This window comes from Protopterus annectens, chromosome 13.part0 (genome assembly GCF_019279795.1).
Source record: "Protopterus annectens isolate FY-2018-M chromosome 13.part0, PAN1.0, whole genome shotgun sequence".
NCBI classification, from domain to species: Eukaryota; Metazoa; Chordata; order Ceratodontiformes; family Protopteridae; genus Protopterus; species Protopterus annectens.
The window spans coordinates 259,639,476-259,656,255 of record NC_056747.1 but is presented as its reverse complement, the minus strand read 5'-3'; the positions used below and the strand labels follow the sequence as shown (position 1 = coordinate 259,656,255).

At 40.7% G+C, this 16,780-nt stretch overlaps 1 protein-coding gene across 1 annotated transcript in view; it reads right to left on the bottom strand.

Moving 5' to 3' along the window:
• Nucleotides 1–16,780, bottom strand: part of ABCA7 (ATP binding cassette subfamily A member 7) — an 882,362-nt gene that overhangs the window by 805,105 nt on the left and 60,477 nt on the right. The window lies entirely within an intron of this gene.

Genomic DNA, 16,780 nt, shown 5'->3' with positions numbered 1-16,780 from the left:
TATCACTTGTGAAAAACAGTTCAATGGATTATTTTTTAATCAAGAGAATAGTGCTGAATGTTGCTTTCATTGTGATGATCTTTTTCTTTTCTCTGTTTAAAAAAAATCACTTTTACTCCTTGTCTTTTCTCCTGAGTCTCGCTGACAACTCAATATCTTCTTCTTTTGGCTGCTCCCGTTAGGGGTCGCCAGAGCAGATCATCTGTTTCCATTTCATCCTGTCCTCTGCATCTTGCTCTGTCACACCAACCACCTGCATGTCCTCTCTCACCACATCCATAAACCTTATCTTAGGCCTTCCTCTTTTCCTGTTACCTGGCAGCTTCATCCTTAGCATCTTTTTCCCAATGTAATCTGTATCCCTCCTCAGCACATGTCCAAACCAACGTAATCTTGCGCCTCTGGCTTTGTCTCCAAACTTTCCAACCTGGGCTGACCCTGTAATATACTTATTCCTAATCCTGTCCACCCTCATCACACCCAGTGCAAATCTTAACGTATTTAACTCTGCCATGTCCAGCTCTGACTCCTGCCTTTTTGTCAGTGCCACTGTCTCTAACCCATATAACGTAGCTGGTCTCACTCCCTACTTGTAGACCTTCACTTTCACTCTTACTGGTACTCGTCTGTCACAAATCACTCCTGACACTCTCTTCTCCACCCACTCCATCCTGCCTCTACTCTCTTCTTCACAACTCTTCCACACTCAGCATTACTGTGAACTGTTGATCCCAAGTATTTAAACTCGTCCACCTTCGCCACCCCTACTCCCTGCATATACCCACCATTCCTCTATCCTCCCTCTCATTCACACACATATATTCTGTCTTAGTCCTGCTGACCTTCATTCCTCTTCTCTTTAGAGCATATCTCCACCTCTCCAGAGTCTCCTCCACCTGTTCCCTACTCTCACTACAGATCACAATGTCATCTGCAAACATCACAGTCCACGGGGACTCCTGTCTGATCTTGTCTGTCAACCTGTCCGTCACCATTGCAAATAAGAAAGGCTCAGAGCTAATCCTTGATGTAATCCCACCTCCACCTTAAACGCATCAGTCACTCCCACTGCAGACCTCACCGCTGTCACACTACCCTTGTACATATCCTGTACCACTCTTACATACATACTTCTGACACTCCCGACTTCCTCATACAATACCACAACTCCTCTCTAGGCACCATACCTCTCAACCTTGAAACATCAAAAATCTGGACAAGGCCCATGAAAAATGGGTACAAATCTGTATGCTGGTTAACATAAAATTTGCATACATAATTATGTAACCCCACCCACTCCAGTGGAATTGTGGGATTCCAACTTTCATGCAAACTGAAGAACAGATGACCAAAATATGGTACCAGAGTCCCCCTGCAGCCATTCCAATGTCCCATTACCTGGCTATTTTGCCCCATTTACCATGCACACTAATGTGTGCATACTGCTTTACTTCTACAATGATTATTTGGATTTTATTTTTACACTTTACAGCACAATGCACAAACACTGATAGACATCTGTTAAACAAAGCAATGCTGTCTCACACTGAAAATAGACTTTGCATTAAAACTTCTCTGCCCTTGAAACTCGCATTCATTAAAATAACATTGAAACCTACCCCACATCCAAAGAAAATGCATCTGGTGGATAAAGATTACCTTTGGGTTGTTTTGAAATCACTGGTCCCTTTGCACACAAAACAAGAAACATACATGTGTTCTTTGATGCACCTTCCTGACTTTAGTAAATTGTATTCCTTGTATAATACAGTACACTTGTTAGAGCGCATTTTAAATTTGTTTGAACATTTTCAGTAGGCAATGAAACGAAATGCATGAACCAATAGTGGCAAAACTGCCCAATTCAGAACATTTCCATCATAAAAGTCTACACACACACACACACACACACACACACACACACACACACACACACACACACACACACACACACACACACACACATACAATATACATAATAAAAATCGAATGACAGTAGTGTAAGGCATAGGTATCTTGCACAGCTTCTTGCACTTATTTTCAATTTGTTTTTTTTTTTTTGGGGGGGGGGGGGGGACAAAAGGCCAAAAACCAGGGACACATTTTAAACATTGCTTGTATAATTTTGTAAAGTTGCTAGAATGAAATGTTGTTACCACCATGCATTTCACTGGCAAGGCTTGAACACATGGCTCTGTGCACTACATTCAGAGCAACATACCACTATGCCAAATCAGCAGCTTGTTTCCCAAAAGATAGGAAGACTGAAACTTGCTCCAAATTAGGTACAGTTTTCAAATACTGATCTTATAAACTTAGAAAATTTCTAGAATAAAAGGTTTTTGTTGCCATTTATTTTCTGAAGAATATGAAGTCCGAAATTCAAATGTCTGTCATTAATAAATTCAACCTTCAGTGATTTGTGTCAAACATCCTGAAACCACAGAGTTTGAGGAACAGAACAAAAATTTCACAAGTGGTTGTGGTTAGGGACATTAGGCTCTTTTTACCCTATACCCAGGGTACAGGGTTTGAGCCCAAGTACCTCTAGCCACCAGGTGTATTGTAAAGGACATCCAGTGCATGCAATGGTTTGTTTTTTTAAGAAGTATTAGGGTTCAGATAAGTAACTATTATGATGTCTTAATTTTGGAAGAAATATTAGTGGCCATTTGGAAGTATTCTTACATAGTGTGAGTATAAGTAAAGCTGTGAATTAATTTTTGAGGGTGGCCACTGCAAAAAATAGTTTCTTCTTCTATACAATAACTCCAAGATCTGGTTACAGTATTTGAGTGGTGTGCAGAGTCCACAGGTTTTCACATGGAAGTGATCTCCCACCCACCCCCAATCAGGTACCTTTTTTCTACCTTTTTCTTTGTAATGGGCATTGAGGAGGGTGAGGGAGGGCAGTGCAGCTGTACCCAAAGTAGCAGCGCAGAGGAACAGAGAACCGCTTAGCATGTCTGTAGAGGCCTGCACAGTCAGGAAGAGGGATTAACTTAAAGATCCATTAACTGGCAACTCTGCATTTGGTATAAATTTGCATTTGTCCTAAGCATGCTCCTAAGGTAAGGGAAGCAACTACAGCAACATCCAATACCTACTGAGGAGACCATTATTTTTCTGTATATATATGGGAAATGGAGAGCTAGCTTAATTTTCCAATCCGAAAGCTGGTTATTACCTGCACAAGTTAAGCTGTTGGTGATCAGCTGGTTTTGGTGAAGTGGGAAAGTTTTCGATTTTAAACTGAATCGTGGTCATCACTTCTACTTTAAATATATGGTGGCTAGATTAGCACATTGCAGACATGCTGCATCAAGGTTAGTCAGACTTCATTCATTAATTTATCCTCTCACTGACTCGCTCACTGTGTGATTATCCACTTTGAACCAGCTGGATCGTATCTGGGATACACCACATGCACACCCTTACGCACGCACTCTGGAATCGTGGCACCCCTTCATTTGGACGCCAAAACTCAGTAAAAACAGAGTAAATCAGTATGGTTGGGAGGTCTGCTAGGCACCCTGTCATATGCTTTCTCTAAGTCCACAAAGACACAATGCAACTCCTTCTGACCTTCTCTGTACTTCTCCATCAACACACTCTGAGAGCAAACATCGCATCTGTAGTGCTCTTTTCTGGTATGAAACCATACTGCTGATCACTAATCATTGCGCCCCTTCTTAACCTAGTGTCCACTACTGTTTCCCATAACTTCATGCTGTGACTGATCAGTTTAATCCCTCTGTAGTTACTACAGCTTTGCACATCACCCTTATTCTTAAAAATCGGTACCAAAACACATTCTCTCCATTCCTCAGGCATCCTTTCACTTTACTAGATTTCATTAAACAATCTAGTTAAAAACTCCACTGCCATTTCACCTAAACACCTCCATGCTTCCATTGATATGTCATCAGGACCAACAGCCTTTCCATTCTTCATCCTCTTCATAGCTATCCTTATTTCCTACTTGCTAATCCATTGCACTTCATGATTCACCATCTGCACATCATCCAACCTTCTCATTCTCTTCATTCATTAGCCCCTCAAAGTACTCTTTCCATCTGCTCAACACTCTCCTTGCTTGTGAGTACGTTTCCCTCATTATCCTTTACTCACCCTTACCTGCTGAACATCTTTACTAGCTTGGTCCTAGACAATCAGTACAGGTCCTTTTCTCCCTCTTTAGTGTCCAACCTTTCATACAGCTCTTCATATGCCTTATCCTTGGCCTTCACCACCTCTCTCTTTGCCATGCACCTCATCTCCTCCTTATACTCCTGTCTACTTTCTTCATCTCTCTGACAATCCCACTTCTTCGCCAACCTCTTTCTCTGTATACTCTCCTGTACTTCCTCATTCCACCACCAGGTCTCCTTGTACTCCTTCCTCTTTCCAGATTTCACACCAAGCACCTTTCTAGCCATCTCCCTTACTAGCTCTGCTGTAGTTACCCAGCTATTCGGTAACTCTTCACTGCCACCTAGTGCCTGTCTTAACTCTTCCCTGAACTCCACCTCACAATTACCCTTTTTCACTTTCCACCATTTGATCCTTGGTGCTGCCCTCACACTCCTCCTCTTCTTGCTCAGCAATGTCATCCTACAAACCACCATCCTATGCTGCCTAACTACACTTTCCCCTGCCACCACTTTACAGTCTCCAGTCTCCTTCAGACTGGCCCTTCTGCAGAAGATATAATCCACCTGTGTGCATATCCCTCCACTCTTGTATGTCACCCTATGCTCCTCCCTCTTGTTAAAATACGTATTCACCACAGCCATGTCCATCCTTTTCGCAAAATCCACTGCCATCTGACTTTCTGCATTCCTTTGCTTAACACCATACCTACCCATCACTTCCTCATCCCCTCTGTTCCCTTCATCAACATGCCCATTGAAATCTGCTCCAATCACCACTCTCTCAACCTTGGGTACAGTCATCACCACTTTATCCAACTCACTCCAAAATTTTTCTTTCTCATCCATTGCACACCCAACTTATGGAGCATATGCACTAACAACATTCATCATTACACCATCAATTTCCAGCTTCATAAACATCACTCTCTCCGACACTCTTTTCACCTCCAAACACTCTTAGCATACTGTTCCTTCAGGCTAATCCCTACGCCATTTCTCCTCCCAGCCACACCATGATAAAACAATTTGACCCACCTCCAATACACCTAGCCTTGCTCCCCTTCCATCTGGTCTCTTGCACACACAATATACCAACCTTCCTTCTGTCCATCATATCCGCTACCTCTCTCTCTATACCAGTCCTATTGCCAACATTCAAAGTTCTGTACCTCACTACCACAGTCCTAGCCTTTACATGCCTTTGGGTTTGCCTTCCCCCTCTTCTCCTCCTTCGGCCAACAGTAGCCCAATTTCCACCCAGCACCCTGTTGGCCAACAGTACTGGTGGTTGTCATTGTTAACCTGGACCTTGACCGATCCATTATGTATATCTGTACTGTTGTCCGCATGTATGATTTGGCAAAATTTTATGCCTGATGCCTTTCCTGACGCAACCCTCTCCATTTATCTGGGCTTGGGACTGGCGCAAAGAAATGCACTGGCTTGTGCATCCCCAGTGGCTGGGTTTCACTGACGACTGAATATGATCAACTTTATTCCAGCTTATGACAAAGATGATCAATTGGATTTAATATTTTTGAATGAGTATGCCTTTCCTGGTCTTAAATAATCTATTAATTTAAAAGTGTTTTGAAAAAAAGTCCAGTGTTTTATTTCTTTGCTACAGATTTTAAATGTATACTTTATTAATTTAACATTTTTTGAATATTTATATATTTTTTACAGATTGCTGTTAAGAGAAAAAGTTTTAAAAACATACTGTTATTTGTTTTTTCCCTGTTCTTGCAAAGTGAACATGTTATTTGTTGGGGTATGCCTATCAAAGATGGGCCTCATCTGTGAACAAAATGCAGCATTGCTTATGAACCTGAATGATATGTTTTCTGCATTTCAGAATAAAGAGATTTGGTTATAGCTCAGTGAAGCCTGGGATAAGGACGCACGGCCGAGTAAGAGTTAATTTACTAGGGCAGGCTGTGTGTCCTGGAAATTTGAGCTACCGTTGTTGAATTGAACATTTTGTACTTCTTGAACATTCTGTACTAGCTGTGGTTTGGAGGTAATTTGGGATAAACATGTTTATCCTATATGTTTTTCATAGCCAACTGTCAGAAATGTAACAAAAAGTTGTTTTGCTTGCAGTATAAAAGTTGATGTCAGTAAACAAGTTGATCAGATCAGTCCAGACCGGACATCTTGGCCAAAATGCTGTGTAATCTGGTTAGCTGCTAATAAAGGAAAATTCATCGCCTGAGGCAGATGTGACTAGTTTGAATTTTTTCTTCTGACATTTTGGTCCTTCGGACCAGAAACCTCTACGAAGATACGGATCAGACCGACAGAGAGACCAAAAAACCTGTGCAGATGAGGGTTTCTCATCTTAAGATTCCCTCGACTGAAAGCCCTCCGACTGATTTGTCGTTGAAAAGAGGCCGGCCGCTCTCTTATCCCTATCTGAGGGATGGTTTCTGAATGAAAAGGGGAAACGGAGTCTCATCTGGTTCAGGTAGGATGAAACATAAATTTCTTTTAATTTAATTTAATCTTGTCGACAAGGTTTTATTTTTAGTTAAGGATGGGTAGGATTACTTGTTAAGATTATTTTGTTAGGGTCACCCGTTAAGATAGTCCCATTTTATAATAAGCCCTGTAAAATAATTTTGATACAGTCCTAAATACCTGAGAAAGAGAAAAAAAATAAGAGGAAGGGGAAGTTAAAATAAGAAATCTAGGGGAAACATGGGTTCGAGTTGCTGCAAGTGTGAGAGTGATGCCTGTTTAAATGTTGATGCTAAGTATATGAAAGGTTTAAACAAAAATAATGTTAAATTTTTGAAAAAGTGGAAGTCGAGATATGATTTTGATGGTACACTGAATAAGAATGCCTGTGCAAAATTGGTTAGAGATTTGAAAAGAGATGCGGGAACTAGAACTAAAAAAACAAAGACAATTGGGATTTCCCCAAGCACAAAAATGGTTAGAAGAGGCAACTAAACGAGCTATAAACGAAAAACAGTGCCAGGAAAAAGAAAAAATAAATCAAAAGGGATCACTGGTGCCAAGTGGAAAAGTAGCTTTATTTTTAGATAAGGAGGATGAGCATACAGTTTGTGTGGTACAAAGGCAGGCAGCTGCCCCATCGTATGGGGAAATTGCTGGTGCTGTACCGGCGGAACCTCCTCAATATCAGTCTGAAGATGTGGGATCTGTACAGTAGGGTGGGTTATTGGCTGCTCAAGGAAACGTTGTGACCCCTCCAACTTGCCCGCAAATTCCTGTAGTACCCAAGGTTGCTTTGCAACTGGTAGACCAACCTATGCAGTTAAGGTCAGGACCAGCAGGGCAAGGACATTGGGCCATTAAACTTTGACCACTCAGAAGCCCTTCCCCTAATACAAGTTGCAAACCCACAAGCAGGGGATGTTGGACAAGAGCCAACTATTTTAGTTTATCATCCCTGGGCTAGAGAGGATATAAAACGAGCTACGGATGGTATTCCTCATCCCAAGGTTAATTTTCAAAAGACATAGTTGGTATGCGTTTAAGTTATCCTCTAAATGGTTTAGAAGTAGAACAAGTAGTGCGACAAATCCTGGGTCCAGATTGGCACTTAGTTTGTAGTACTTGGACATGTAAGGCAGATGACGGCACTACATTAAAGCATAATTCTGGGGTGTTAGACACGCGAGTCACTGATCTGTTGAAGAGAATTTCTGATAAGTGGCATCCAAGAGCAGATTGGACAGTAATAAATCAGTGCATCCAAAATGATGATGAATCTGTAGATCACTATATTGTAAGATTGACAGAAGTGTTCAATAACCATTGTGGAATGATGATTCCGCAGGATCAGATTACTGATAGTCCGTACGAACAGCAATTAAAAAACGCTTTTCTTAAAGGTTGTAAGGCTCCGATAAATAGTTTTATAACTAAGCATATGGTTGATCACAGAACATGTAGACTGCAACCTTTGTTTGAATATGCACAGCATGCTGAACAACATTTCAATTTAAAAAAGAAAGTACAAGCAGTAGGGGATGATGGTATATTTTTGGTATAGGACCAAAGTGGGCAAGGGCGCCATGGTGGCGTACAAAAATGTGGGGGCCCGAAATGGGACACGTCATATAAACAGGGTGGACATTCAGAGAAATATGAGGGGAGGTTAAAATGTGGAAAATGTTTGTTTGTTTGTTTGTTTTAAATGTGGTAGACGTGGGCACTATGCTGCCGACTGCGAAGAGTGGCAACATCCCCCACAGCTTACGAACTAGGGCTCCGCATGACTATATGATAGTAAAGGAAGGTGCCAAATTCATTATTGTGATTATTGTAGAGAAGAAGAAAGCGAGAATGATTGTGATGATGATGAGGCAGACACACTCTGCAATGAATGTCAGGACACCCAGGAAATTAAGGAAGGGCGGGATTGTGACTGTGAAGTCATAAACCTGGCACATTTGGGTATTGCTATGCATCTTGATCAAAAACCCATGACAGAGTTTTTGGTTGAGGGACAGAAAGTTGAGTTTTTATGTGATTCAGGTGCATCGTGTACACTTTTGGGTCCAGCAGTTCTACTCCCGAACTGCGAAACAGATGAGTTTGTCCTTGTGAAAGTGGCAAACGGGAAAATCTGTAAGGAACCACTGTCTCATCCTCTATTGTTCACAGATCCGCAAACAAACCAAACTGTTAGGTGTAGGGTAATTATATTGAAAGTTTGTCCAGTTAATTTGCTGGGAAGAGATTTGATGCATTTGTTTGGAATAGCGGCAATTCCCACACCTAAAGGCATTGAGGCGAAAAGGTTAGCGGATGGCTTGGTGGTACAAGGAGTACAAGACTTGTTTTACTGGTATAGCCAGGACTTGATTTCAAATGGGCCGGGGAGGGTTGATACAGATTTGATCAACCTAGCTTTAAGTAAATCTAAGAGCGGGTCACCGCAGGTTGCGGCACACTTACATTGTACTATGTACTACAGACAGGCCCCTGGTCCGGATAAAGAATTTGAAAAGAATTCTTTAGGCACAAATGTGCAAGGATAATTTTGAATGATATGTTTTGGGATAAGCAAGGTAATACAGTAGTGACCTGTACTTTGACCAAGGAAATGAGTTCTTTATATCGCTCAGGTTATAGCCCACATATTTCAATTACTAAAGCGGTGGGGACACATTGGGCAGATTTGGCAAAAAAGGTAACAAATTGGGACACAATTTCCAAAAGTCAGTTGAAGGATCAACCGATCCAAGTGCAAAGATTAAATTGGGTGACTTGGGCACAACCAAGTGTGCACCTCAGGGATGACAAAACAGAAATGGCATGACAAATCCTCCTAACTCAAGAGGAAGACTAAGTGCCTTACCTGTAGATTTATGGTCAAACGGTAAAGGGGATGTAGGACTGATGAAAACAGCAGGTTAAGTTTGTATAACTCCAAAATCAGGTTTCAGACCTCATAAGCACCAATACCCACTAAGTAAACAAGCAGAGGAAGGAATTAAGCCAGTCATTGAGCAGCTAAAACAGGTAGGAATTCTTTCTGAATGCCCAGATTCACCCTGCAATACTCCGTTGTTTCCTGTAAAGAAACCGGATGGGTCATGGAGGTTGGTTCAGGATTTACAAGCAGTTAATTTGGCTGTGATCCCAAGAGCACCGGTGGTCCCTGACCCCTATACATTACTTAATGATTTATTACCTCGGCACAGATATTTTTCTGTCATAGATATAAGCAATGCCTTTTTCTCCATACCACTACATAAGGCGAGTAGATTTTGGTTTGCATTCACTTATCAAGGTAAAAGATACACCTACACCAGATTGCCACAGGGCTATTGTGAGAGTCCGACAATATTCGCACAAGAAATGGCTGTGGATTTAGCTCAGTTTGTTCCCCCAGAGGGAGGCCAGGTTCTGTTGTATGTAGATGATATTTTGTTGGCCTCACCCACGCATGAAAGTTGTAGAAAGGATACCCTTGCCCTTCTTAGTTTTTTAGCCGAGCAAGGACATAAGGTAAATAAAGAAAAGTTACAATTGTGGAAAGCACAAGTAAAGTACTTGGGTTATTTAATTTCGCAGGCAGGTAGACAATTGGAGAACAAAAGAAAACAAGCAATTCTTGAGGCACCTATGCCTACGACTAAGCGGGAGATGATGTCCTTTTTAGGTGTGACTAATTTTTGTAGAAGTTGGATCCCTAACTATGCTGATGAAGTAGGGGCCATTGATCGCAATGATCTATGATACTCCCATGGCGGCTAAGAATAATACAGTGGACAAATAAGGCAATACAGGCATTTATTAGAATTAAGCAGTTGATAGCAGGATCCTCTGTTTTTGGGTTTTCCGAACTATTCTAAGCCGTTTGTACAAATGGTTGATTGTAAGGGAGGATATATGACTTCGGTTCTGGTACAAGTACATGGGGATAAACGGAGGCCGATAGATTTCTACTCCTCCAGATTAGATCCTGTTGCAAGGGCATTGCCGCATTGTGTTCAAGCTGTGGTGGCGGCTGTCATGGCAGTAAAAGCCTGAGCATCATTAGTTTTGTTTCACCCATTACAATTGCGGGTTCCACATTCAGTAGCTACTATACTTTTGCAAGATAAGATAACCTTTTTATCTCCTAGTCAACATTTGTCGTGTATGACAGTGCTGCTGACACAGCCTCATATGACCATAGAAAGATGTACTACTCTTAATCCGGCGACACTTTTGCCGACTCCAGAAGAAGGTACTCCACACGTTTGTTTAGAGAGCATTCATGACAAAGTACTTCCCCGACCAGATTTAACGGATATTCTGTTGATAGATTCTGATCTCGTTTTGTTTGTAGATGGATCAGCAAAGAAAGACACTGTAGGAAAAACAGTAGTAGGGTATGCTGTCACCACAGAAACTGAAGTTTTGGAGGCAAAAGGATTGTCAAACATTTATTCTGCACAGGCAGCTGAGTTGGTGGCTTTGACTCAAGCTTGTACCTTAGGGGAGGGTAAAAAAGTGACAATTTATACAGATAGTCAATATGCTTTCTCCACTGTACATGTTTTCGCTCAACTATGGAAGAATAGGGGAATGGTTAGTGCGACAGGCAAACCAATAAATCACAGAGATTTAATTTTACAGTTGTTAGATGCAGTGCAACTACCACTTCAGATAGCGATATGTAAATGTTCCGCACATACCAACAGCAAAGATCCTGTCTCCAGGGGAAATGCCCTTGCTGATATGGCTGCAAAAAAAGGCAGCTCAAGAAAATGATTTGCTTTTACATGATAATGATCTGGAGCCCGGACACCTCTTAGACTTAGAGACACTAAAAGTAATGCAAACATTGATGACACAGAAGGAAAAATGTCGTTGGGTAAAATATGGTATCACTCAACAGAGTGGGTTGTATAGGGCATCAGATGGCAAAATGGTATTGCCCTCAAACCTTTTTAGGTATGCAGCATTGGTTAGCCATGGACCTGCCCATGTAGGAGTACAGACGATGATTCAAATAGTGTCTAAGGTGTTTTGGTGTAAAGGGTTTTCAACTTATGCAAAGCAATTCTGTTTATCTTGTTTATTATGTGCAAAGTATCATGCTCAGGGGGGAGTTAAAAAGTCTCAGCAGGCATTCCCTACCCCTCCGTATCCATTCCACACACTCTGTATGGACTTTATTGAATTGACACCCTCAGAGGGAAAAAGGTTCTGTTTGGTCATTATTGATGCTTTTTCTAAATGGGTAGAAGCTTTTCCAGTGAAGCATCCGAATGCACAAACAGTAGCAAAGCTTTTGACTACAGAAATAATTCCCCAATTTGGCCTGCCAAGATGCATTTACAGTGATAATGGGTCACATTTTGTTAACCAGATTGTTCAGAAATTGGGTCAAGTGTTTCAAATTGATCTCAAAAATCATTGTGCTTACCATCCCCAATCAGCTGGACTGGTGGAAAGACACAACGGTGTCTTGAAGAGTAAGCTCCGCAAACTAATGGCAGAAACACATAGGTCCTGGACTGCGTGCCTTCCATTGGCACTCCTGTACATGCGAATCTCACCTTCCTACAAAGGACTTACACCATTTGAACTTTTGTTTGGGAGACCATATTACGTCCCGCAGTGGCAAGGATTGTTGCCAGCGGAACGTGAGGGGGGTGAGGATCTAGCGGATTATATGAAGAAGCTGCTAAATGTCAAATCTCTTGTAACCAATGACTCTTTTGCAGATTCCAGAAATGAAACCTTGTTAAACGTGGCACCTGGGTACTGGGTGTGGATCCGAATTGTGAAGAGAAAGAATTGGTCATCCCCCAGGTGGGAAGGCCCATACCAAGTACCTATCTCGACACCTATGGATGTAAAGATCGCTGAGAGGACTTCGTGGATTCATATCACCCACTGTAAAAAAAAAAAAAAACCTCAAGGCTCTTCCTTCTGCCATTGATATTGGTCAAACTCCACTGGACCTCTGAGCGCAAAGTCTGGCTACAAAGGGGGATTAGCCCAATAGGGGTTAGTTCGTCTCAAACCCAGTGAAGAAACCAATGGCGCGAGGTAGTCCTTAGGGAGGATGGCCATGTTCAACTGGTACTTGAACTGTCACATGATGATGATTTTGGTGGCGAAAGTAAATATGTCCATACGAGAAGGAACAGTTGCAAGAGAAAAAGGAATGGTGGTGCTGCAAGCACAAACAGGTGTTACTACTGTGTTTAAGGTGAAACTTTGTGAAGGAATTTTGGACTGTTCTAAATGGAACAATAATAATTTCTTGACTCATGCAAAATACTTGTGCAATAGAGACTGTCAAGTGTTTGTTGGTCAACAGATGTGAATGGATGGGAAACAAGTGGTGCAGTGATACCAGAGAAAGATAAAAGCAGGCAACAAAGAATAAAAATTGCGCATTTCCAAGGTACCGGAGTAGTTACTATAACCATTGTGTCACCACAAGAAAGTGATTCAGGAGTTTATGGAATCGGAGTGTCTCTTCCAACTAGAACTGATCCTTTGGGGACCCTCCAACTTAAAGTACAAAGCCTTAAGAATGCTACAAATAAAGCAGATTTTGCCTTCACAAAAGAAGAACAATTGTTACTCGACACTGGATTCGTACACCATAATGAATGGTTATCTTGGGTTAGATATAGTACCCGAGAAGCACATCGTGAGAACTGTATTTCTTGTGCTGAAGGTAAACAGCAATTGGCAACAGTCCCATTGATGCAAGATGAAGGTAACCTAACATGTCTGTTGAAATTATTCTTCAACAAAACTGAAGATAAATGCAAAGATGAAACTTCGGTTTTCGGTCATAAGCAAAGTTGAGAAACCGCCTGCAGAGATTTCCTATCCAGGTTCGTATATTGCATTTCCAGAGATGGCACAGGGAAAAATTATGGCAATATGGGACAGAACTATTGCAATGTTTCTGTGAATGGCAATGGGAATCCATTTCTGGAGAACCAAACTCATAGTTTAGCAGACGTATGGTGGTTATGTGGAGACAAACTCAGATCAAGGCTTACGATTCCCTGGAAGGGAACTTGTGCACTTGTAAAGTTAATTCTACCATTCTACATTTTCCCAGTTCCAGCAAGCAATTTCGTAAGAGAACTCGAAATATAGCCGAAGTGGTTGAGTAGGAGAAAGAGGCACCGAAGCAATCTTTCGATAACGGTGTCTACATCAATAGCATTGGCGTACCAAGAGGCGTACCTGATGAATACAAAGCAATAAACCAAATAGCAGCTGGTTTTACATCCATCTTTGTCTGGATTCAACCTAATAAGAATGTGGACTGTATCAACTACATTTACTATAACCAGCAGCGTTTTGTGAACTATACCAAAGATGCATTGAAAGGAATTGCTGAACAACTGGAGGCCACTTCGCAGGTGGCATGGCAGAATCAAATTGCGTTGGATATGCTCCTGGCCAAAGAAGGAGGAATTTGCAAGATGTTTGGGACTTTCTGTTTTACATACATTCCAAACAACACTGCGCCTGATGGAAGTATCACTTGAGCTTTGAAAGGTTTGGAGATGTTATCCGAAGAATTGGTAGAGAACTCTGGGGTAAATAATCCCTTTACAGATTTTCTACAGGTGTGATTTGGAAAATGGAGTAATCTCATCGGCAGTTTCCTGGTGTCCGTTGGAGTCGCTGTGGTTATCATGGTGGTATGTGGTTGTTGTTGTATACCCTGTATCAGAGGTCTTCTACAAAGACTGGTTGATATTGCTGTTACGAAGACGATGTACCAGCAATTGCAACAGACTGGTGAAAGTGAATACATTGAAATGTGACTCTGCAAATGTTTTTGAAGTTTAAAAATTTGTCTTGCCAATGAAGTAATGTATGCAAAGAAGAACTTAGTTTTTACCATATATTGCTGAAATAAAAGACAAAAGTGTTTTCAGGGGGGAAATGTTAAGAGAAAATTTTAAAAACATACTGTTATTTGTCTTTTTCCTGTTCTTGCAAAGTGAACATGTTATTTGTTGGGATATGCCTATCAAAGATGGGCCTCACCTGTGAACAAAATGCAGCATTGCTTATGAACCTGAATGATATCCGTTTTCTGCATTTCAGAATAAAGAGATTAGGTTATAGCTCAGTGAAGCCTGGGATAAGGCCGCACCGCCGAGTAAGAGTTAATTTACTAGGGCAGGCTGTGTGTCCTGGAAAATTTGAGCTACCGTTGTTGAATTGAACATTTTGTACTTCTTGAACATTCTGTACTAGCTGTGGTTTTGAGGTAATTTGGGATAAACATGTTTATCCTATATGTTTTTCATAGCCAACTGTCAACGGTCAGAAATGTAACAAAAAGTTGTTTTGCTTGCAGTATAAAAGTTGATGTCAGTAAACAAGTTGATCAGATCAGAGGAGATCAGATCAGTCCAGACCGGACATCTTGGCCAACATGCTGTGTAATCTGGTTAGCTGCTAATAAAGGAAAATTCATCGCCTGAGGCAGATGTGACTCATTTGATTTTTTTCTTCTGACAATTGCACAACCTGTGTAATTGGAAGTTTGTTATTGAATATGATAGCATATTTTTTAGTTGCTTTTATGGCACATGGCAGTTTGCCCTTGAGTGTATTTAAATTTCTTTTTACTAATGTTTCCCAGTCTTATGCAGTCTGTATATGTAAGAGAATGAGACAAAAGATTTAACTGTAGTTATTGTGGTGCTTTTGAATAAAAAAAAAATGTAGTGGTCCATTATCTGTCTCAAGTTCTATATAACACGCTCACACAGTGTGGTTGGTAAATCTGTAATTATCACATTTGACATCTCTTGATGGCCTTTGGATCTAAACCTAGTCTGGTGTACTTGGTGGTGAGAAGGTGGATATCCCAGAATGCATATGTGCTTTGAAAAAGAGGCGCTAAGCACCATTTGAACTTTGTCAAATATAACTGCATTGAAGGGCTATTAAGCAGTGCTGCTTTCTTGTCTGCAACTTTGGGTATTTGTAGTTATTTTATTTTTATTGCTTTTTTTCTGTATTTTAAGAAAATGTTTTTACCTCATTGTGGCCATTTTATGGTTGGGACTTCAGGTGATCTAGGGTGGTCTGTATAGTGAAGCCTGCTGTACCTTTGTCTTTTCCTTGCCAGGCTGAAGCTTGAATATACTCCTGTGTCCTCAGCAGTCTTGCCTAGTTATGAAAATATAATTACATTCAAGGGATTTGCTTTATTTAATAGGCTATGTCCCACTGAATATTGTTGGACATGTTCTGTATACTGCGACTCTGGGGGTTGAACATTGTTATTCTGATAAGTTAGCTGCCTTTTAGCAGATTATTGTGTGTGTAAAGTCCTCTGTGATAAAAATGTATTATTTCTGTTTTTGTCATTTCCATTTGCATAACATTATTCCCTTTAGTATACTTCTCAAATCTCCGCAATTTGGGGTTTTAAATACTTTGTCATTTTACATATCAAGCTGAGGAGTTTACAAGTACTTCATGTTGTAACAAGGATTTTTTTATAGTATGCTAGGAAATTTAAAGCAAATTCTGATGCCTTTGATTACTAGAAATGTGTACAGGACAGAAAACCTTTTCGTTGGTGATGCCCAGGGAGAGACGCTTCCTTTATGTACATTTGCACAGTCAGCAGTAAAATATACAATATAATACAGCAGTATACACAATTCAGCATTTGATCACCACATTACTTACTCCATACAGAACCTGTTGTAAACTCAAACACATCTTTGAAACATTCAGGATTATTTTACTGTGTGTGTGTGTGTATATATATATATATATATATATATATATATATATATATATATATATATATATGTAGTCACATTTTTATTTCTGTAAGTAGATAACAAATGAGATGTATATTTCGTCCAAATAGCTAAAATTAATTTGAGAGCTGCAACTAGGAGATTGCAGTAAAAGTGTTGGATTTTTGTAATATTTGTTTGTCTTGACAGCCTAAGAAGGAGAACTGTTGATGGGGTGGGTACAAGGACAAGGCCATTTTGTCGACAGGTGTGTGTTCAGTGAAATTTCAAATTGTAGATGGGTTGAGGCTGTCTGCAAGAGTGAACACAGTCTCTTATCAGCCTGCCCACTGCTTTCAGTGTGACTTTTTTTTACAGTGAGGTCTGAATTTGTTCTTA